Source organism: Urocampus carinirostris, chromosome 12, assembly GCF_059441175.1.
Source record: "Urocampus carinirostris isolate Australia breed hairy pipefish chromosome 12, RoL_Ucar_1.0, whole genome shotgun sequence".
Lineage (NCBI taxonomy): Eukaryota > Metazoa > Chordata > Actinopteri > Syngnathiformes > Syngnathidae > Urocampus > Urocampus carinirostris.
In genome coordinates this window covers 36,728,001-36,750,434 of record NC_142360.1, presented here as the reverse complement: position 1 = coordinate 36,750,434, position 22,434 = coordinate 36,728,001, and the positions used below count along the sequence as shown (strand labels likewise).

The window sequence follows — 22,434 nt, the reverse complement described above, 5'->3', positions numbered from 1 at the left end:
AGAAAAGGAAAAAAGGAAGTTAGAGCAAAAGAGGTTGAAAGACACAGAGAGAGAAAGAGACAAAGAGCAACAAAGGAAGAGAAAAAGAGAGACACAGAGAGTGAAAGAGACAGAGACAGAGTGGGAGAAAAGGGGTGGAAAAGAGAGAGAGAGAGAGAGAGAAATGAAATGAAATGATCTGCATTTATATAGCGCTTTTCAAGTCAATGACTTCCCAAAGTGCTTTACATTGTGCTTCACATTTCCCAATAGCAGCCGTGATCTGTGCAGCCATGTAAGGCGCTAACCTGCTTATTGGGGGTTCAGTGTCTTACCCAAGGACACTTTGACATGTAACACGGACAAGCCGGGATTCGAACTGGGATCCCTTAATCCTAAAACGATCGCTCTACCTCCTGAGCTACTGCCGCCCCAGAGAGAGAGAGAGAGAGAGAGAGAGAGAGAGAGAGAGAGAGAGAGAGAGAGAGAGAGAGAGAGAGAGAAATACAAGTACAGTGTCTTTGTTCGAGGCACCTGGCTTTGGCCACATCAAGTTGACATAGTTCAACCTGCAGCTTGTTTTTCTCTTGAGCTTCTCTGAGTGTTGTCTCACGGGCCGGATTCAATCCCTTAGCGGGCCTGATCTGGCCCGCGGGCCACCTGTTAGACACCTGTGCACTACGGCATAGAGAAAACATTTTTTACTATTCTGTATTTGTAAATATTTGACTCTCCTGGATTGACTACACTCACGGTTGTAAGAAGACCATGGTTACGTATCATTATTGAACGTGATGGCTGCAAGAGAACTTAGGTGAGCTATATGGCTTTATATTTTCCCGGTATCTTGTTTTAGAACGATCTTGATGTTTTTGTGATGAGTCTATTTTTACATTAAACAGACACTGTTTCCGTACATGTCTGAGACACGTATTTGCTTCTTTGCAAGCTTTGGGAATATTAAGGGGGTAATCAGTTGGACGGAACTATCTGACTGTTTTGTCGACGTTCCCATTGTAGCGCCTTATATTCCGGTGCGCCTTATGTATGGAAAATATAGGACCAAAAACTATTTTTGGGGGGTGCGCCCTATAATCCGGTGCGCCTTATAGTGCGGAAAATACGGTAGTCAGTTTTAGTGGATTACTTATCAATTACAGACATTAATTATGGGCCGTGCAATAAATGAAGGTAGTGTTTCCCGAGTCGAATTGGAAAATTGTCTTTAAAATTAGAATTTGTCCATGAAAAAGAAATGGAAAAAAACTGTTGTTACTTTGTTCCTTGCATCTCCATTTCCGGTTGAGCTTCTGGTTTAGATCATGTCAGGCTTGGTTTTCTTTGGACATTTCATTGTTTTGCAACCATGGCAGTAGCTTAGGAGGTAGAGAGGTCGTCCTTGGACCAAAGAGGTTGCGGGTTAGATTCCCGGCTCCTCAGAGTTGATGAGGAAATGTCCTCGACACTGAACCCCTATTTCCTTGGATACGCTGTTGCTTGCATGGCTGACTCTGCTATCGGTGTGTGAGTGTGTGTGTGAATGGGAAAAGTGTGAAGTGTATTGTAAAGTGCTATATAGATGCAGTCCATTTACTATTTACTTGCTTGTTACTTTGTACCTTCCCGGTTTTGTTATTGAATACCATCCTTTTTTTAGCACCCCTGCCTCAGTTCTCGATTCCCCTTGACATGGGTACACTGCAAAACAGTTTTACCAATACGGATGCAGGGTTGGGTAGAGTTACTTTAACTTGATTACTTTCAATTACTTTTGGATTACTGCAATACCAAATATACTAATAAAAGACAAAAGAAACTAAATATGAATAAAATGACTAAATTTTGTGCAGGCTTGGGGAGTAACGGCAAAAATGATGTTGGCAAGCTGTTTGGATTTATTTTCATTTTGTTTCGGTGGCATTTGATGTTAGTTTTGCCGGAGATCAAAGAGATCAAAGCCAGAAGAGAAAGCTGACCACGTGTTGTGAGTCATCATTTTATTCATATTTAGTTTCTTTTGTCTTTTATTAGCATATTTGGTATTGGAGTAATCCAAAAGTAATTGAAAGTAATCCAGTTAAAGTAACCCTACCCAACCCTGTACGGATGCAATGGGAATCGAACCGGGGTCACTGCAATGAGAGGATCGAATCCTTACCACTGGAACACCAGTGATATAGAAAGCATTAGGTTTTATCTCATAATCACAGTAGTTTTGGTCACCTCTACCAATCCAACTGTAAAGTTTGAGGACATAAAGAGTGAAACAAAATTTTAAATCGATATACCGTAAATTCCGGACAATAGAGTGCACCTGATTATAAGCCGCACAAACCACATTTTAAGAGGATAGCCGCTTTTGTACTTACACAAGCCGCACCTGTATATAAGCCGCATGCGCCCACATTAAAACATGTAACACAATCACAAAAGTAACCCAAACTCGACTTTAAGTTCCGCGATTGTAACTGAATATATAGTACGCAGTCCAAAAACCACAGCCGGCATAATGAACGAAAAATGATACAGATAGTTAACGTTTGATGCAGACCTGCAGAGTCCGGGTGCCCGTTGAAAGTAATCCAAGGAAAAAAAGTCTATATTTCCAAAGGTAAGGGTGGGAAAAATATATATCCACTATTGTCGGCCGCGTCCACAAACACGTCTCACCTTTACTCCATTTCCCGTCAGCCCGCGTTTGCCCCGCCCCTTCTTTTTGATTCGCCCCTGCAAAACATATCAGAATAAGTTTCTAAAATAAATACATTACAAAAATATACAGTTGCAAATACATATTATACATGGTTACACATATTTACAAAGAAAGACGGTACACCGAGAGAGTTTTCAAAGCTTTAATAATAATATAACTTTCATCCCAAACCGTGACTGTGACATGCTACTAGCATCACGCTCGCAAAGCAGTTAACGGGTCTGTTAAAAAAATATACCGTACTTGTAAAAATCTCGGCAAACCATCTTCATCTTCCTCTTTGTAACTGACGCCATTAAAGTCATCTTCCTCAATATCGGAAAGAAACGTTTTCACATAGACGTCGTCCCACGCTCCCTTATTCCTAAACACATTAGCGGCCATTAGAAAAATTACATGAATTGGCCGCATCACTAAATAAGCCGCAGGGTTGAATGTTTGGGACAAAAGTAGCGGCTTATAGTCCGGAATTTACGGTACAAAAATTAGTGGTGCGGGTTTTACTCGGATAATTACAGTAATTAGCCCAGAAGGAACATACCGAGATGCAAACTTTCTGATGTATTTTTCTTCTCTTCCGCCATGACGGATCTCGAACCTTCCTCTTAATTGCTGCGTCAGCTCGTCGAGGGACGAGAACACTCACTTGAATTGATGGACGATGCCGGCCCGCTAGCTGTTTTTCTTCATGATGTGCGAGAGACTTTTCATTTATAGTCCCACCGAAGCACATACAACACTTTTTGTCAGTTCATTTCTTCTCTTTCTGGTTTTCCTGATGCTCCCATTTGTCTTTATGGCACTTTATGCCCTCTGGGCGTATGTGCTTCCAAAATGGAGTACAGTAATCCCTCGCTTTACTTTGCGGATTTCTACCATGCGTTTTATTCTGCAGCAGACAACACACAGGAAATGCTATCACTGTCATGATGAGTCATTTGGATCACCTGTGCTTGCTCATTTGGCGCCAGCCGCTGCGGGCTACCTGATTGGTTCCCTGCCCAGTCCTTTCACTTACCTGTTGTCGGTTCGTCAGCGAACCTCTGTTACTACAAGACAAGCATTTTGACTCTGACTCCCGTCGGCCCTGCTTTTTGCACCCGTATTTCCAGTGCGTTCCTGATCTCCCCGTTTGTCTCCGGCTACGAACTGTTTTTGACCCCGACCACGTTTTTGCTCTCCCGTCCCGGCTTACGACCCATTTTTTAATCCCGACCACGTTTTTGCTCTCCTGTCCCGGCTATCGACCTGTCTTGTCCGTCCTTGACACCGCCATCTCCCGCTCCAGAAGATCCACTTTCGTACCGGATCGCGGGCGCTCCCCTTCCTCTTTCTATCAATAGACTTGTGGTTAACGCTACGTATTTGGGTCCTGATTCCGTCCTGGTCGTGACAATCACGGGGGCAGGTCGCCAAGGGCTGTATGTGTGTGTTTGGTGGGCGTGTCCGTCTGTGTGCGCGACTGTGATAGGCTGCTGTATGCTGTCAGTCAAACAAGGGGGTGGGTGTACATGTCAATGCGTCAACCCAAAAACAAACCGCGAAGCACCGCGACAGCTAGCATTTTAGCAGTGTATTACGATGAATAGAGGTGCATCAATTGAATCGAACTTTAAGGAAAGTCAGAAGATTGCAAAAAAATGCTGATGACGACCGGGTGCTCAGTTGGTAATGATCAGGTCCGGGAAGAGACTGAGGCGGCGTTGGGATTCAAAGCAATAGCAGGTTCGCTGGTCCGGCCTACTGCTATGGCTACATAACAACGCTGACAAGCTACCCTTCCCGAGCTAGTATCTCACCAATGCCAGATCCACCCATGAAACAGAAGACCTGAAACTACATATCATGGGAAACCGTGGCATTGTATTTAAATCATCACGGGGACCTGGCTCAACCCATGGATCCCCGATGCTAGCGTGCCGCTAACTGGCCGCTCTCTAAAACGCCTACTAACACTGAGGCAGTACTGGGGCGGCAGTAACTCAGGACGTAGAGCGCTCGTCTTGGGATCAAGGGATCCCAGTTCGAATCCCGGCTCGTCCGTGTTACATGTCGAAGTGTCCTTGGGTAAGGCACTGAACCCCTAATACCCCCAGTAAGCAGGTTAGCGCCTTACATGGCTGCAAGGCCGCTATTGGGAAATGTGGAGCACACTGTAAAGCGCTTTGGGAAGTCATTGACTTGAAAAGCGCTATATAAATGCAGATTATTTCATTTCATTTCATATTTAATTGTACTGTCGTATAAGGACAATTAAAAAATGTTTCTACAGGAATTACTGTACCTCAAATGCGATGTAAAAAAAGTAACTTCTGAAGCTTGGTCATAACACGGGCCTCGTATCTCTAACATATATGTGGCAACCCATTATCATCTCATTAGCTGCACCGCTTATCCTCAGTAGGGTCGCGGGGATGCTGGAGCCCAACTCAGCAATCATCGGGCACAATGGGCAGTGGGCAGGGGACACCCTGAACTGGTTGCCAGCCAATCGCAGGGCACACGGGGACAGACAACTCGCTCATTCACACCTAGGGACAATTTGGACCGGCCAATTCACCTGAAATGCATGTCTTTGGAATGTGGGAGGAAACCGGAGTGCCCGGAGGAAACCCACGCAAGCACGGGGAGAACATACAAACTCCGTACAGTTGGTCCTGTAGCTGGAATTGAACCCACACAGGAGGTCCCCAAGACCTTAGAACTGTGCCGCACACGCGCTAACCACTGCCGCCGTGCTTGTATGTGGCAACCCATATCTCGTTAAAAACCGAACACCGTGCAACGTTTTCTCGCTGTCAAATATGATAATAACCCGGCACAGCTAATCGAAAGTGATTGTCTATGACTAATGGATGGCAAGAACATAGTGTGCGAGAATAGCCGTGGCACGCTAGTCTCAAGAAATAAATGCTTTTATTTTTGCTGACACTCTTCTTCTCCTTCATCCGTCAGTCCACAGCGTGAAACAGGCTTCCTCCCGCATGCCGACACATCTTTCCCCGAGGCTTTCTCTTCTTTTAGGTTTCTTTCCTTTTTTTCCCCTGTCGTTATCTTCTCTCCACTCCACGGCCTGGCTAATCCACTCCCGTGCATCTCCGTATCGCCGTTGTTATTCCTGCTCGGCCTGATCTCGGGTGACTCACTGAACTCGGGCCCGGGACTGCCGACCCACACACGGCAAAGCACGTCACGCAAACGCCCTGCGGCCACCGGCTCATTACTTGGCCTGCCCTTTTGCAGGCAAATCCTCAGTTCGACTCATCGAATTAGGCCTTGAAAGAAAAAGGTGCAAAAAGGTTAATAACACCTTCAATAAGTTGCATCATAAAGGCGAGGGTTTAATGGGAGGGGGGGTCTTTTGGATGTTGCTGAAGGACAATAAGCTAGGATACGAGGACACAGGGACGGCCCGAGCTTTCAAGCAAAATTAGATTTTGGGTTCCTTATTACTTCATCATTTGCATACCGACTAGAACTCATTCAAATGGTCTACTCCACTCTCATTAGCTGCACTGCTTATCCTCAGTAGGGTCGCGGGGGTGCTGGAGCCCATCTCAGCAATCATCGGGCAGTGGGCAGGGGACACCCTGAACTGGTTGCCAGCCAATCGCAGGGCACACGGGGACAGACAACTCACCGGCTCATTCACACCTAGGGACAATTTGGACCGGCCAATTCACCTGAAATGCATGTTTTTGGAATGTGGGAGGAAACCGGAGTGCCCGGAGGAAACCCACGCAAGCACGGCGAGAACATACAAACTCCGCACAGGAAGTCTGGAGCTGGATTTGAACCCACGCAGGAGGTTCCCATGACCACTGCGCCGTCGTGCTGCCCGCAAATCAAGATTTAGAAGTAAAAAATGGATGGTTCTGCAATAGACATTGTATCAGAGTCACACATCAGACACATACAAACTAAAGTATCTAAAAGCGTTTCAATAATTAATAAAGCCGAATTAATTGTAAACTATAATGCATTGTCTTTATTATATTGTTCTCACTGTTAAATGTGAAACTGGAGTGCCATGTCCAATTTCGTTGTCACAATATGTTCAACCCATTTTGTAACAATGACAATAAAGGTCTATTCTATTCTATTCTTGTTCTGCCGAGAGAGAGAGAGAGAGAGAGAGAGAGAGAGAGAGAGAGAGAGAGAGAGAGAGAGAGAGTGAGAGTGTGAGAGAGAGTGAGAGAGTGAGAGAGTGAGAGAGTGAGAGAGTGAGAGAGAGAGAGAGAGAGTGTGAGAGTGAGAGTGTGAGAGTGAGAGTCAGAGTCAGAGTCACAGAGACACAGAGACACAGAGACACAGAGACACAGAGACACAGAGACACAGAGACAGAGTCACAGAGACACAGAGACACAGAGTCACAGAGACAGAGACAGAGTCACAGAGACAGAGTCACAGAGACAGAGTCACAGAGACAGAGTCACAGAGACAGAGTCACAGAGACAGAGTCAGAGTCAGAGTGACAGAGACAGAGACAGAGACAGAGACAGAGTCAGAGTCAGAGTGACAGAGTGACAGAGTGACAGAGTGACAGAGAGACAGAGTCAGAGACAGAGACAGAGACAGAGACAGAGACAGAGACAGAGATACTTTATTCGTCCCCGAAGGGAAATTCCCACTTCCAGCAGTATCCTTGTGTTGAAAATAAAACAATAACAATAAAATAAAACTACCCCGGGTGGGGTCAAAGAGCCCCCATGGCATGAGGACGAAATGATCTCCTCAGTCTGTCCGTGGAACAAGACTGTGACAGCAGTCTGTTGCTGAAGCTGCTCTTCCGTTTGGAGATGAGTAAGTAACTAAGTAAGTAAACCAGAATACAACTGTTATGTAATAGTATTCTATATTTTGCTATGATTTAAATCTATTTTTTCCTTGGCTTTCGAGCCCTAATCACGGAGTTCATACTTCGTACCGGAGGCACTCAAGGACACCAAAAGTAAGCGCCTTGGATGATTGTCGTCAATCAACCTTAATATATGCTAATTAGCACAGATGCTTCCATTTTCTGGCTCGTATACCAAACGTCTTGTTGAGCTCATGTGGTCTTGTGATGTGTCCCCTTTGCACCCTTTACTTCTCGGGTGTCAAATAGGCGGCCCGCGGGCCGGATCAGGCCCGCTAAGGGATTGAATCCGGCCCGCGAGACAACACTCAGAGAAGCACAAGAGAAAAACAAGCTGCAGGTTGAAATAGGTCAACTTGATGTTGCCAAAGCCAGGTGCCTCTCATAAAAACACTGTACTTGTATTTAATTCTCTCTCTCTCTCTCTCTCTCTCTCTCTCTCTCTCTCTCTCTCTCTCTCTCTCTCTCTCTCTCTCTCTCTCTCTCTCTCTCTCTCTCTCTCTCTCTCTTTTCCACCCTGTTTCTCCCACTCTCTGTCTCTTTCACTCTCTTTCTCTTCCTTTGTTGCTCTTTGTCTCTTTCTCTCTCTGTGTCTTTTTAACTTCTTTTCCTCTCACTTTCTCTTTTCTCTTTCTCTCTTCTTACCCTTCGCGCTTTCTTTTCTCTTTTCTCTCCTTCTGTCTTTCTATTTCTCTTTGGATTTCTTTCTTCCTTTCCCTTTCTTTTCCCCCTCTCTCACAACTTTTTATCTTTTGTTTCTCACCCTCTCTCCCTCTCTCTTTTTTTCTTTCGTTGTCCCGCCCTCTCTCCTTTTCCCTCCCTCTTTCTCTTATTTCATTCTCTCTCTCTTTCTTTCTCTTTAATCTACTAGTCCGGCCCCCGACAGAATTTTTGTTTTATCGTGTGGCCCCCGAGTTAAAATGAGTTTGACACCCCTGCTTTACATCATCATCACATATCCATGAGTGATTGCGCCCATGCTTGTCATTTGGTATGTGTGTGTCGGCGAAGTTTTGCCGTGTCGGCGAAGTGCGTGCGCCACCTCCGAGCTCGGTTCGCCTCGCCCTAGGCTGAAGCGACAGGCGGCTAGCAGATTACTCACGCAGCTAATGTCAACTGAGGACACGGTGTGGCCACTCTTATTGTGAAGGGGAGGGGGAGGCCCTGACACAATGCTTAGTCATGGTGAGTTACCGCTTCACTCACTCTTTGTCTTATCTGTTTAGAGAAATTTGTTCCACGTGTTATTTGTGTCTCTCGTATGGCTTCATGGGCCTTTATATGGTATTCTTTCAGAAAGGACTTTCTTCTTGCGACTCCTCCATAAAAGGCAGATTTATGCAGAGTATGAAAAATAGTTGTCTTACACACAGATTGTTTGATCTCAGCTGTGTATGCTTGCAGGTCATTCAATGTTATCATGGACCTCTTGGTTGAGGAATTTAGAGAGAATAAAAAGCTTGCTAACGTGGAAGGCTAAGTGATTAGCTGTTACTGTTGTGGAAAATAGACTTGCATTTGTAGAATAGAGTTGCATATATTTAGAAATGTAGAAAGACTTGCTTACAGTAGTGAGGGAATGTTGACATCATTTCAAGAAGATCCTTGGCAAGACAGTTGAGTTTCCCTAAAAGGGTATGAAACCTGCAAGGTCCCTCTGTGCAAGGTCCCTCTGAGCAAACTGAGGCGAACAACATGTCCTAATAAGGGTACGACAACATCTTCTTTGTTGAGACGTCAGATCTCCTCCGCCTCTTGGGTTGTACTCAAATTGAAGCTATAAAAGCATTGTTATGTCTGGAGTTCTCTGAGTTTCTTTGGGATGACGAAATAAAGAGCTCCCCCTCATGGCAAGCCCCGGTGTACTTTATTAAATCACGTAAGAAGACTTAAAAGATTATCGAACCTGCATTTTCTCCTACATTACCATAACATTAGTTCTTCAATATAGCTCTACAGTGGAACATCGCTAGTTCGCGGTTCTACTTTTGCGGGTTCAGAGCTTCGCGGGTCTAAAAAATATACCTTACCTTCTCAATAAAAGCATTCATTGACTTGAGCAAGCGCGAGCTTATGTCAACTGAGGACACGGTGTGGCCACTCTTATTGTGAAGGGGAGGGGGAGGCCCTGACACAATGCTTAGTCATTGCCGCTTTGCTCACCCCCCCCCCTCCTTCAACTCCTCCTACCTCACCCCCTTCTTATGTGGCGCTGAGTTTATCATGTAGGAACTCGGCAACGTGACGTAAGTATATTCTCTTCTGTCACATTTCATCTCAAGTTTGACTTTATTATACCAAAAGCGAGCGGTTGTTTGTACTACCTAAACACGGCTAATTGTGTATGGTTTCGTGTATTTGTTGTAAAAGCTGTTCGATGCCGCTCGCTAAAGTATGTTGTTATTGTCGGAAGGTAGCTCTTTCACTTTCATTAAAATGAACACAGACCATTTTTTTAACTGTTGTATCCCAAAACGCTTCACAAACACTGATCAAATATCACATTTTCACTATTGTATACCTGTATACGTTTTTTAAGCATTTTTGAAGGGGCGTTGCTACTCCGCGGATTTTCAATTTTCGCGGGTGGTCTCGGTCCCCATTAACCGCGATAACCGAGGGATTACTGTACACAAACATGCACGCTAGTCAAAAGTGTGTCCGCTTCGTCTTTTAGCGGGCCATCACTGCGGTCGAGGCTTGGCAGCCAAAGGCCAGATGGGCGGCGGGAGGCTGTCGTCTCAAGGACACACACTTCAACACGCACTTCAAACTGTCAGCGTCTGTGTGTTTAGGAAAAACAACCTGGTACAAAAGCTCCTGGTGTCCTTCTACAAACGGGGTGAGCAAACTATCACCCGGGGGCCACACATCAGCCTTTTTATTGAAATGAAATGATCTGCATTTATATAGCGCTTTTCAAGTCAAGATTTCCCAAAGCGCTTTACAGTGTGCTTCACATAGATAGATAGATAGATACTTTATTCATCCCCGTAGTGGATGACGTCACGCTAGTCCAAAAGTTCGACATCCCTGCGCCAGATGGAAATCTTTTCTTTATGAAAATCCAGGGATACACCACCTCGTGTTAGCAAGTCCGCCTCCTCTCCGTTTCCCCCCGGCTTTCGTGTCTCTGTATAGCGGCGTTGAAGCCGGATAGCTCCGGGTAGCTCCGGGTGGCTACACGTTAGCGTCCGGAATGCTAAACGTGAGCCACGTTTCCGCAAAACACAGCAACTGCGCTCCCTGTGCGCTTCGATGTTTTCCACCAGCACTTGTTGGTCTTATTTGGTCGTGAGTTCGCATTTACAATGATTACGGGTGGTACCGAACACTTATAACCGCTTAGCTAGCTCTGGCTCTTCTTCCACGATAGGCCCCTTCATCACGCCGGCACGAGAATTCTTCAGGGCAAGGAGTTGATTCCTTGAATTGACGCATTTTTGTGCGCTAAAACCCATGTCCATAGGATAGAAGTAATCCATAGTGTATTTGTCAAAACGGGAAGAAAACACCGAAGATAGGAGCAGACAATAAAACAATAGGGCAGCCGCTCTTGGCACATTTCCCAATAGCGGCCGTGCAGCTAACCTGCTTATTGAGGGTATTAGGGGTTCAGTGTCTTACCCAAGGACACTTCGATATGTAACACGAAGGAGCCGGGATTCGAACTGCGATCTCTTGATCCCAAGACGAGCGCTCTACCTCCTGAGCCACTGCCGCCAAACGAAAATGGTAAAAAATGTAATGACTGTCCCCTTCATGAGTTGTTACCTTATTGTGGTGGAGGGGTTTGTGTGTGCCAATGATCCTAGGCGCTATGTTGTCAGGGGGTGTTCAAGCTTCTGGTAGGGTCACCCATTAACAACAAATTCTAGGTGAAGGGCCAGATTAAGAGCAGTTTATAGACCAGGGGTCTGCAACCTATGACCAGTGTTCTCGTTTGCCCGCATCCCTGCGTCCTAGACGCATCATTTTGGGGACGCATAGTGTCAAATCAACGTGCGTCCCTGGGACGCAACTTTTTTGAGGCAAAATTGTCCAAAATTTACCCAATTACTTTTTTTTTTAACAAAGATTTACCGCACTCCAAACATTTCGTCAGGCAGATCCGCCATCGTTGTTTTGGTCTCGCCGTTCGAGTTTTCGCCGATCTTGGCACACGAGATCTCGTTTCAAGATTACGTCATTGTTGTGGTGCTTCTTCGACTTAAAGAGAAGTATGCCTCCGAAGAAACATTTAGTATTAGGCGCAATTCAACACAAAATTGGTAATTTCTTCAGTGTCAGTAATAAGTCGAAACATAATGCTGAGAGTGATAACAACGGCAATAATTCCGGCACGAAAAAACGGCGGAGAAATTCTTCAGTAGATCGTGGAGGCAAGGAAAACACGTGTGTTGAAGCTAATGATTCGACGAAAGAAAATAAACAAAAGAAAACTCCTAGCAAGAAAAGGACTTTTCTGCCAAAATCGACTGAATTATATTCCTGGTGACGCTATGAGTAGGATGATAATGGATTGGACCTTGAGAAGGCATTACAACTGAAACAACAAACCAAACTGAAAAATCTGAAGTGATAACTCCTTTTGCATTACCAATTAACTGTGATGATTAAAACTGCATGAATATATAGACTAATATTTCAGCAATATTATTTTGTATAAAGTGCAATATTTTTGTAAAATGAAAAATCTGAAGTGATAACTGCTTTGTATTACCAAAAAACCGTGATGATTAAGACTGAATGAATATATAGATTTATATTATATATTTGTCGCCGATTTACAATTTCAACCTCGATAACACTAAATCTTGGGGACCCATAGATTTTTGAGCATGCGAGTCCCCGGGACCCATCACTTTTCACAGGTCAAATGAACACTGTATGACACGAGCGCACGGCAAAATAATAATGATTATTTTTTTAAAATGCGCATTTTAACTGAAATTTATGTCACAGATTAGAAACGGACACAGGACCCAATAGCGCTCGTTTTCTCAGTTTTTATTGATAAAGAGGGAGAGTAAGGCTTGCTTCCACGATCCGATGGCTGACGGACAAGAGGAGCGAGCGGTGCGAAAGTGGCACTTCCGTGTCTGGCGAGGAGGATCGGAGACAGGCAGGCCGGGACTGGAGATCAAAGACGGTGTCGAGTTCGTAAGCGAGGTCGGTAGCAGGAGGCAGGCAAGTAACGGGGCGTAGCCAGGTCTGGAAACAGGTTGGCAACAAAGATCAAGCCGAAAAAAGCAGGGCAGGAAAGGAGTCGGACGAAAAGGCTTACTGAGCTAAAGACAACAGTTCGCATAACGATCTGACGGCTTCCTCTTGGAAGCTGGGGGTTGAAAAATCAGAGCATCAGCTGTTAAATTGGCACTACAATATACACGGGAGTGCAACAAAAACATTCTCAAAACCAAACTCAATGAACTCCACTGACTACATTTCAGAAGCCCGTACAATCACAACCTGTACACATGTTGAACCATGCGACTGATCTTAAGCTCTCCCATCCCTTGCGCACATGGCAGAGTGATAGAGAAAACCAAGTATTGAAGTATATAATAGATGTTCGAGTGTTAATTTTTCATTTGAATACCACAGCAAAAATATTCAATTCATAAAAATCAGTGTTTGACCCAAAAAAGTACAGTATATGCTCAGCCAGTATCACCGTATCCATTTTTCTTCTTTCTCCTTAATGTCTTTATCCAGTAGTGCCGCATCTACCGTAAATTCCGAACTATAGAGCGCACCTGATTATAAGCCGCACCCACCATTTTTTTAGGTGGTTTGCCACTTTTATACTTCCGCACCCACCATTTTTTAGGTGGTTTGCCACTTTTATACTTACACAAGCCGCACCCACGTATAAGCCGCGTGCGCCCGTATTAAAACTCGTGACACAATCACAAGCTTAACTTGAACCAGGTGTGGGGGGGGGGGGGGGGGGGGGGGGTTTAAGGGTTATTATTCTATCTTCTTTATTCATTATCCATTATACGTTATCGGTCAGTTCATAATACGCTACAAAGCCTAGGAGCCGGGACTCTTACTCTCAGCCAATAGGCCAAGCTAAGGTCCTAGCCTTAAAGCCTTGCTGCGATCATTGCGAATGCACCGTACCCGGAAGTACTGCAAAACCGGGCCGATGCGTGGAGTGGACAGAGCAAGCTCTTAAGGTGCACTGGACTTTAAGGTGCATTGGTTTAAATTCCTCGATTGTAACTACCTATGTTGTACACAATCCTAGAAATCTAAGCTCCGTAACTAACGTATGATGCAGACTTGTAAAGTCCAGGTCCCGTTGAAAGTAATCCAAAGAAACAAAATGTACATTTCCAAAGTTAAGGGTGGGAAAAATATATATCCACTATTGTCCGCTGCGACAACAGACAAATCTACCGGTAACTCAGCTTTACCCCATTTCCCATCAGCCCGCGTTTGCTCCGCCCCTTCTTTTTGATTCGTCCGTAGAACACATAACAGAATAAATCTCTAAAATAAATACATTACAATAATATACAGTTGCAAATACATATTATACATGGTTACACATATTTACGGGCTGAACATTTGGGAAAAAAGTAGCGGCTTATAGTTCGGAATTTACGGTAATCTTCCCTGCGAACAATGTACAGTATGTTGTAATAAATGACAAGGATGCTTCTATTCTAAGTATTCTGCACATGACCTCTGAACACACCCATCAAGGAATAGTTTAGCCGTTTGTTTTTAGCCAACGTGTGATGGCAATCTTGGCTGCTATCTGATATCTGACAGTTGATACTCCAATTCAAGTCCCCTAAACACACACACACATTATATTATTAACTCAAGGTCACGTTTCCTTTGTTTCGCTATGCGGTACATAATAAAACAGTCATTAAATAATAAGGAGTCAAAAAAATGAATCACTGCTTACTGGTGTCGGGTTAAATGCGCTATAAAAGGGAGGTTGGTTCTATCATTAGAAAAATATACAGCAGAAACTTTTTGAAGCTGAGAAATACTTTTTTTTTTTACTAAGTAGCGCAAAGGGTTACCAGTTTGATATACAGGTGCTTAAAATCCTTGAAAGTGCTTGAATTTTGGGTGAAGTGCTTGGAAGTGTGCTTGAAAATGACGCAGCCATCTGGTGGCTTCATTTTGCCATTGCATTTCGTCTTTCCTTGTTATAAAATGTCAAGGTGGCCGTTTTGGATGTAAAATCTCTCAGAAATTCAGTCTAATGGAAATAACTTGTTTTTAGATTCCTAAATACAAACACACACACACACATAAAACAACGTTTCAATAATCAGTCTAATTATATCTCTTGTACGTTTAGCAATCTTCTAATCTCATCTCATTAGCTGCACCGCTTATCCTCAGTAGGGTCGTGGGGGTGCTCGAGCCCATCCCAGCAATCATCGGGCAGTGGGCAGGGGACACCCTGAACTGGTTGCCAGCCAATCGCAGGGCACACGGGGACAGACAACTCGCTCGCTCATTCGCACCTAGGGACAATTTCGACCGGCCAATCCACCTGAAATGCATGTTTTTGGAATGTGGGAGGAAACCGGAGTGCCCGGAGGAAACCCACGCAACCACGGGGAGAACATACAAACTCCACACAGGAAGTCTGGAGCTGGATTTGAACCCACGCAAGATGTTTCCATGACTTGAACTGTGCCGCACATGCGCTAACCACTGCGGCGCCGTGCTGCCCGTTTATCAATCTTATATTCTTTTATTTTGAAGTCGTGCTCATGTGTGTGCTGTTTACACTGACGAATAATAAACCACGCCCTCTCTGGGGGCGGTCTCTTCTTTCTCTTACAACCATCATGGAGGACGCGAGTAATTTTGCTCTTGGTATCACGGTTAGTTTTTAACAATATATATGTATTTTATCTGTATTTTATCTTATTAATAGTCTTAATAATGTCTATCTCTGACAAAAACGTCAACTGAAATGAGTTTGCTTGGCATTGCCCGAAACAATATTATCATAATATGTCCTAGAACAGGGGTGTCAAACTCATTTTAACTCGGGGGCCACACGATGGAACAAACATTCGGGGGGCGGACTAGTAGATGAAAGAGAAAGAAAAAGAAATAAGAGAAAGAGGGAGGAAAAAGGATAGAGGGCGGGACAAAGAAAAAAAAAGAGAGGGAGAGAGCGTGAGAAACAAAAGATAAAAAGTCATGAGAAAGGGGAAAAAGAAAGGGAGAGGAAGAAAGAATCCAAAGAGAAATAGAAAAGAAAGCACGAAGGGTATGAGGAGAGAAAGAGAAAAGAGAGAAAAGGAAAAAAGGAAGTTAGAGCAAAAGAAGTTAAAAGACAGAGAGAGAGAGAGACAAAGAGCAACAAAGGAAGAGAAAAAGAGAGGCACAGAGCGTGGAAAAGAAAAGAGAGAGGGAAAAAGAGAGAGAAAGAGAAAAATAAATACAAGTACAGTGTCTTTGTGGCTTTGGCAACATCAAGTTGACATATTTCAACCTGCAGCCTGTTTTTCTCTTGCGCTTCTCTGAGTGTTGTCTCGCGGGCCGGATTCAATCCCTTAGCGGGCCTGATCTGGCCCGCGGGCCGCCTGTTTGACACCTGTGTCCTAAAAAGAATAGGAAAAAGCATATGCTTATTTAATCCTACCCATTCAACTTCATAATATTTCTGTTTTATGGCTCGATCTCTTATGTATTTACATATCTCAAACACCTCACAAATATACATTCTCATCATACTCAACATCCCTCTCACTATTTTCACAGATAACATCATCATCATTGCTTTGTCTATACATTTTCTGTATCTTTAAACCTGCTGCTTGAGCAGGGGGCCACACCCAGGCATCAGGACCACCCATTGCTAAGTGTCCTGATCCGTGCATTTTTTCCACCCTGACACCCGCCTGTCCCGTTTTTACTCCCGTTTGTCTCCGGCTACGACCCGTTTTGATCCCGACCACGTCTGCTTTCCCGTCCCAACTTACGACCCGTTTTCGCCCCCGACCACGTCTGCTCTCCTCTCCCGGCTTACGACCCGTTTCTGACCCCGACCATGTTTTTGGTCTCCAGTCCCGGCTACCGACCAGTTTTCCCGTCCCTGACACCGCCATCGCTTGCTACGCAAGATCCACTTCCACGTTCGGATCACAAGCCTGATATCGTTATCCAGTAATTCTATACGATTAAATACAAGTTACATTTATCGAGTGCAATGAAGATTTTCACCGGGTAGGCTGAAGTTCAATGACAGGTCACGCTGATCCAAATTCGGAATGTTTTGGCTGGGGAATTTGTATAACAGGGCTCTGGAGAAGTACGTCAGGCATTGTTTTGATAAACGCTTGGTGTTGTTTTGAGTTTCTTCAGACATCGAGGCGAGGGGGCTTTCCTGGCACACCCATGGGAGGAGCCGGCACACCAGCTGCCGGAAAAAAAAACGTGGGCCGGGAAATAGAAGATCAAGGGAACATCGAGAGGGAAGGCTTGACAGAGACTCGGCTAATTCGATGGAGTTCACTTAGTTAAATGATTTAAGAAATTAAATCTGCCCCCGTGTGGAAATGCCGGTCTCTTGTCCATATTTTCCCATCAAGAAACGAGCGCGCATTGTTAGGTAGTGTTTGGTTAATGGAGTCAGATAACTAATTGGAACAATTTGGTAAACGGTACATTTTTAATATTTAAAATCTAACAGTTCCTTCAATAAAACTTGTGGTAAACGTTACGCAAGTGGGTTCTATTGCCGTTCTGGTCCTGACAGTTCCAGCCCTATTCGAATGTACCGTATTTTCCGCACTATAAGGCGCACCGGGTTATAGGGCGCACCCCCAAAAAATAGTTTTTGGTCCTATATTTTCCATACATAAGGCGCACCGGATGATAAGGCGCTACAATGGGAACGTGGACAAAACAGTCAGATAGTTCAGTCAAACTTGTTACCCCCTTAACATTCCGAAAGCTTGCAAAGAAGCAAGTACGTGTCTCAGACATATACAGAAACAGTGACTGTACGATGTCACTCAAATGCATCGTTTCAAATATCATTCGGAAGGTTAAAGTCTTGGGATTCAAGAAATGCCAACCATTCCTTAGTTTCTATTTTCTTTTTCGCTCGCAACTTTACTGTGCATATGACAATAAACACTTGGAATTGAGTTTAATTTAAAAATAGACACTCCATTCCATCCATTATCTGCACCGCTTATCGCAGAAACATCGAGTTCAGTCTGAAACAAGATACAGGGACAATATAAAACCCGGAGTAGCTCACCGAAGTCGTTGTGTTCATAATAATGTGCAGCCGTGGTCCTCTTATATCCGTGAGTTTAGTAAATCCAGGAGAATAAAATATTTACAAATACAGAATAGAAAAAAATGCTTTCTCTATGCCGTCAGCCACGTGGTATACGCATTCATCTTTTTCGGCCAATTGCAGGCTTTGTTTTGCCGTTCAAGCCAATGCCAGCCTGTAAATGATAAAAAGGATCCGCCCCCTTGACCTCCGAATAACTTTAGCCAATAGTGATCGATTCAACTGATGATTGACACGTCTTTTTTGGCCAATTGCAGGCTTTGTTCTGCCGTTCAAGCCAATGCCAGCCTGTAAATGATAAAAAGGATCCGCCCCTTGACCTCCGAATAACTTTAGCCAATAGCGATCGATTCAAATGATGATTGACACATTGGTTAGCCAATGAAACGCCGGTAAATAAATCCCAGCATACACCGCGGACTACTTGGCGTTCGGGGGAAAATCGAGTCGGCGGCTGCAAGTTAGTTGCAAGACTTTGTGAATTAATATTGATCCATATATAAGGCGCACTGTATTATAAGGCGCATGGTCAGCTTTTGAAAGAAATTAAGGCTTTTAATAATAATAATAATTTCCTTGTATTGTCATTCTGTGTAACAATGTACACAGAACGAAATGTCGATTGCACCTGACCCGTTGTAGCGAGCCGATGCAGCCGCAGCCAACAGAGGGCGCCGCCGACCACTTTTTAAGTCTTAGGAATGACTCGGCCGGGGCGCGAACCCGAACCTCCCAGTCTCAAAGCGGGCGCCTTACCATCTAGGCTAGGTGCGCCTTATAGTGCGGAAAATACGGTATCTCTTCCTAAGCGCTATCTTGCACAAAAACTTGTTGAAACAAACTTGTACTTTGATTTTGCGGGAGGGGATGCTGTCGAGACTACGGACCTCCGACTTCCCCAAAGTCATTACTCCTCCGCATCGAACATAAATCTGCTCGCTCTTTTTAGGAACTCTAGCGTGGGCGGGTGTGACTCTTGCCTCCCCGGTTTGTTTGCTTTTATTTTGATAGAGTGGGAGTCCACTAATGGGAGCGTTATTTTGCCAAAGGCGTACTAGATTTTTGTTTTCCTTGCAGAAGCTGCAGTGTTTTACAGATTATAGAGTAATGTGCATACAGTAATACCAGATGTACATAGTCCACCAATTATCCTGAATCTTAATAGTATATAATAAGTACTTTTGATGTGTTTTATATGTGTATATGATTATATAACATGATAAAGAAATATACATGTAAAGGATGAACGCAATTTTATTTCATGTTCAGTGTGACGTGATTTTAGCTGGTACAGTAGAGTAACGGTTGGATGCAGAGGAGGGAGGGGATGGCGGATTAAAAATGGAACTGAATTTAAAATTCCTATTTGCGAGGATTTTCAAGCCCATAAAGTATTTCCTTGCTTTAATCGCCTTCTTATATTTAATAATCGTCCAGAGCATTGCCCGATCGTAACATAAAGTGAAGTAATCTGTTGTTATTATCACAATATTGGTTTCCATGGTTGTTTTTGCTACACTGCTAGCCTTGAGATCCATAACCAATAAATACAGCACATAAATACAGTATTATTTCCCCTGCCTGCAAAGTATTTACTCGAGTTTCCTAACTGAATTAAGAGAAAGTCATTGTGGGAGGTTGTTTAACCGATAGAAAATTGGCATTTTTATGATGCCGTGATGAGCACCAATAGCAAACCAGCCTTTTTATAATGCATCCACCAATAGAAATCAGGCATTTTAGAGGCATAACTCAAAATAAGCTCGAACACATTTTAGGGCATGCGAAATTATTTTTTGCTGATGTTGTATTGTGGTTGAAAAAACTTTATGAAGAATTACAGAAAAAACATCGTTTTCCGCTCCTTAAGCTGAAAATTTTGTAAGGTAGTGTCGCAGTATAGCAGGGGTCTACTGTAATACTCAATGCGATTGCGTTTGAAAATGCAAAACCAAGTTTAGCACCAGAAAATATCACTAGCTAACAAGTCACCTCGGTTTCAGTCGCCAGATCTGACAAAATCCCCCCTGAGTTGTAAACAGAAAATTGCGCACAGGTAGCTGCCAAGTCATGGATGGTCAATCATTGTGTGAGGAAGGACGGTATAAATCTCAACGGCATGCTTGAAGATTTTTCCCTTACACTGGCTTTTCTCAAAGCTGTTGGCGCTAGGTGTCTTATAGCAAAGCATGGATTTTTTTTTTCCATTGATATGGATTTCGCGCAAAAATATGCTTTCATGATAAAATGTGCCATAAATTGGGGTTGGACCCTATATGCAAGGAAGCAGGAACTGCGGCAGAACCGCTATAAAAAGAATTGTTGATAGCAAGGTACAAAGTAACAAATACAAACAAGTGCTTGGCAAAACACTAACAAAATGTCGAAACAAGAAACAAACCTGATGTAACCGTGACAATCGCAATGACCCGGCAGCCTCTTCTGTTTTCCGGATTTTGCGCAAAAACATGCGTTCATGATGAAATGTATCACGAATTGGGGGTGGACCCTATATGCAAGGAAGCAGGAACTGCGGTAGGCCTGGTATGAAAAGAATAGTTAATAACAAGGTACAAAGTAACAAATACAAACAAGTGTTTGGCAAACAACTAACAAAATGTCGAAACAACAAACAAACCTGATGTAACCGTGGCAATCGCAATGACCCGGCAGTCTCTTCTGTGTTCCGGATTCTGCGCAAAAATATGCTTTTATGATTAAATGTGCCACAAACTGGGGGTGGAACCTACATGCAAGGAAGCAGGAACTGCGGCAGACCCGCTATAAAAAGAATAGTTAATAACAAGGTACAAAGTAACAAATACAAACAAGTGTTCACAAAACAACTAACAAAATGTCGAAACAAGAAACAAACCTGATGTAACCGTGACAATCGCAATGACCTGGCAGCCTCTTCTGTTTTCCGCGCAAAAATTATGCTTTATGATGAAATTTGCCACAAACTGGGGGTGGAACCTACATGCAAGGAAGCAGGAACTGCGGCAGAACCGCTATAAAAAGAATTGTTGATAGCAAGGTACAAAGTAACAAATACAAACAAGTGCTTGGCAAAACACTAACAAAATGTCAAAACAAGAAACAAACCTGATGTAACCGTGACAATCGCAATGACCCGGCAGCCTCTTCTGTTTTCCGGATTTTGCGCAAAAACATGCGTTCATGATGAAATGTATCACGAATTGGGGGTGGACCCTATATGCAAGGAAGCAGGAACTGCGGTAGGCCTGGTATGAAAAGAATAGTTAATAACAAGGTACAAAGTAACAAATACAAACAAGTGTTTGGCAAACAACTAACAAAATGTCGAAATAAGAAACAAACCTGATATAACCGTGACAATCGCAATGACCCGGCAGTCTCTTCTGCGTTACGGATTTTGCGCAAAAATATGCTTTCATGATGAAATGTGCCACAAATTAGGGGGGGGACCCTATGTGCAAGGAAGCAGGAACTGCGGTAGGCCCGCTATAAAAAGAATTGTTGATAGCAAGGTACAAAGTAACAAATACAAACAAGTGCTTGGCAAAACACTAACAAAATGTCGAAACAAGAAACAAACCTGATGTAACCGTGGCAATCGCAATGACCCGGCAGCCTCTTCTGCGTTACGGATTTTGCGCAAAAATATGCTTTCATGATGAAATGTGCCACAAATTAGGGGGGGACCCTATATGCAAGGAAGGAGGAACTGCGGCAGGCCCGGTATGAAAAGAATTGTTAATAACAAGGTACAAAGTAACAAATACAAACTAGTGTTCACAAAACAACTAACAAAATGTCGAAACAAGAAACAAACCTGATGTAACCGTGGCATTCGCCATGACCCGGCAGCCTCTTCTGTGTTCCAAATTTTGCGCAAAAATAAGCCTTCATGAAGAAATGTATCACAAATTGGGGGTGGACCCTATATGCAGGAAACGCAGATGGCTTGCCATAAAAAGAATTGTTGATAGCAAGGTACAAAGTAACAAATACAAACAATTGATTATTATGATGATTTGACATTCCCCCACTCTTAGCATCTCTCAAGTACAGAGAAAGTAATAAGGGCACTTCCGAATTGACGAAGGACTTTTGAGTCCAGTGTTGACGTACAGCCCTTTCAACCTGCGCAGTTACCGCGGCGCACTGCCTTCATGTTTTATGCATATCGTATTTATCAACACTCGGCCGCTCAATAATTTACTGAAGAATTCTGCCGGCAGCCGGGGGGGGTCTAGCATCCTCGAGCGGGGGTGAGTGGGGTAGGGGTTTGTTATTATTGCTGTGTGAAGGGAGCCTCCTGTAGAATGAGCAGAGGACGTTCAAGGTCAACGTGCGACAAGGTAACACGGCGCACCTTTTAGGGTGCAAGAAAGAAAGAGCGGTAACGCTCAGATTTTGGGGAGGCTCAGGAGGTAAAGCGCTCGTCCTGGGATACAAAGGTCACTGGTTCGATTCCCGGCTTACATGTCGAAGTGTCCTTGGGCCAGACACTGAATCACTAAGGCCACTGATAAGCAGGTAGTTGCCTTGCACGGCTGACGCTGCTATCAGTGTGTGAGTTTTTGTGTTAAT

At 43.9% G+C, this 22,434-nt stretch overlaps 1 protein-coding gene across 2 annotated transcripts in view; it reads left to right on the top strand.

The window, feature by feature from the left end:
• The first annotated feature begins 7,226 nt into the window (after positions 1 to 7,226).
• Positions 7,227 to 22,434, top strand: part of lingo3a (leucine rich repeat and Ig domain containing 3a) — a 133,934-nt gene continuing 118,726 nt past the window's right edge. Inside the window, exon 1 of one of the 2 annotated variants that reach the window (XM_088349551.1) lies at positions 7,227 to 7,495. The gene's annotated coding sequence lies outside the window, so the exon portion shown is untranslated. Of the gene's footprint in view, positions 7,508 to 22,434 lie in introns of both variants that reach the window. The other variant, XM_088349550.1, reaches the window with a different exon arrangement.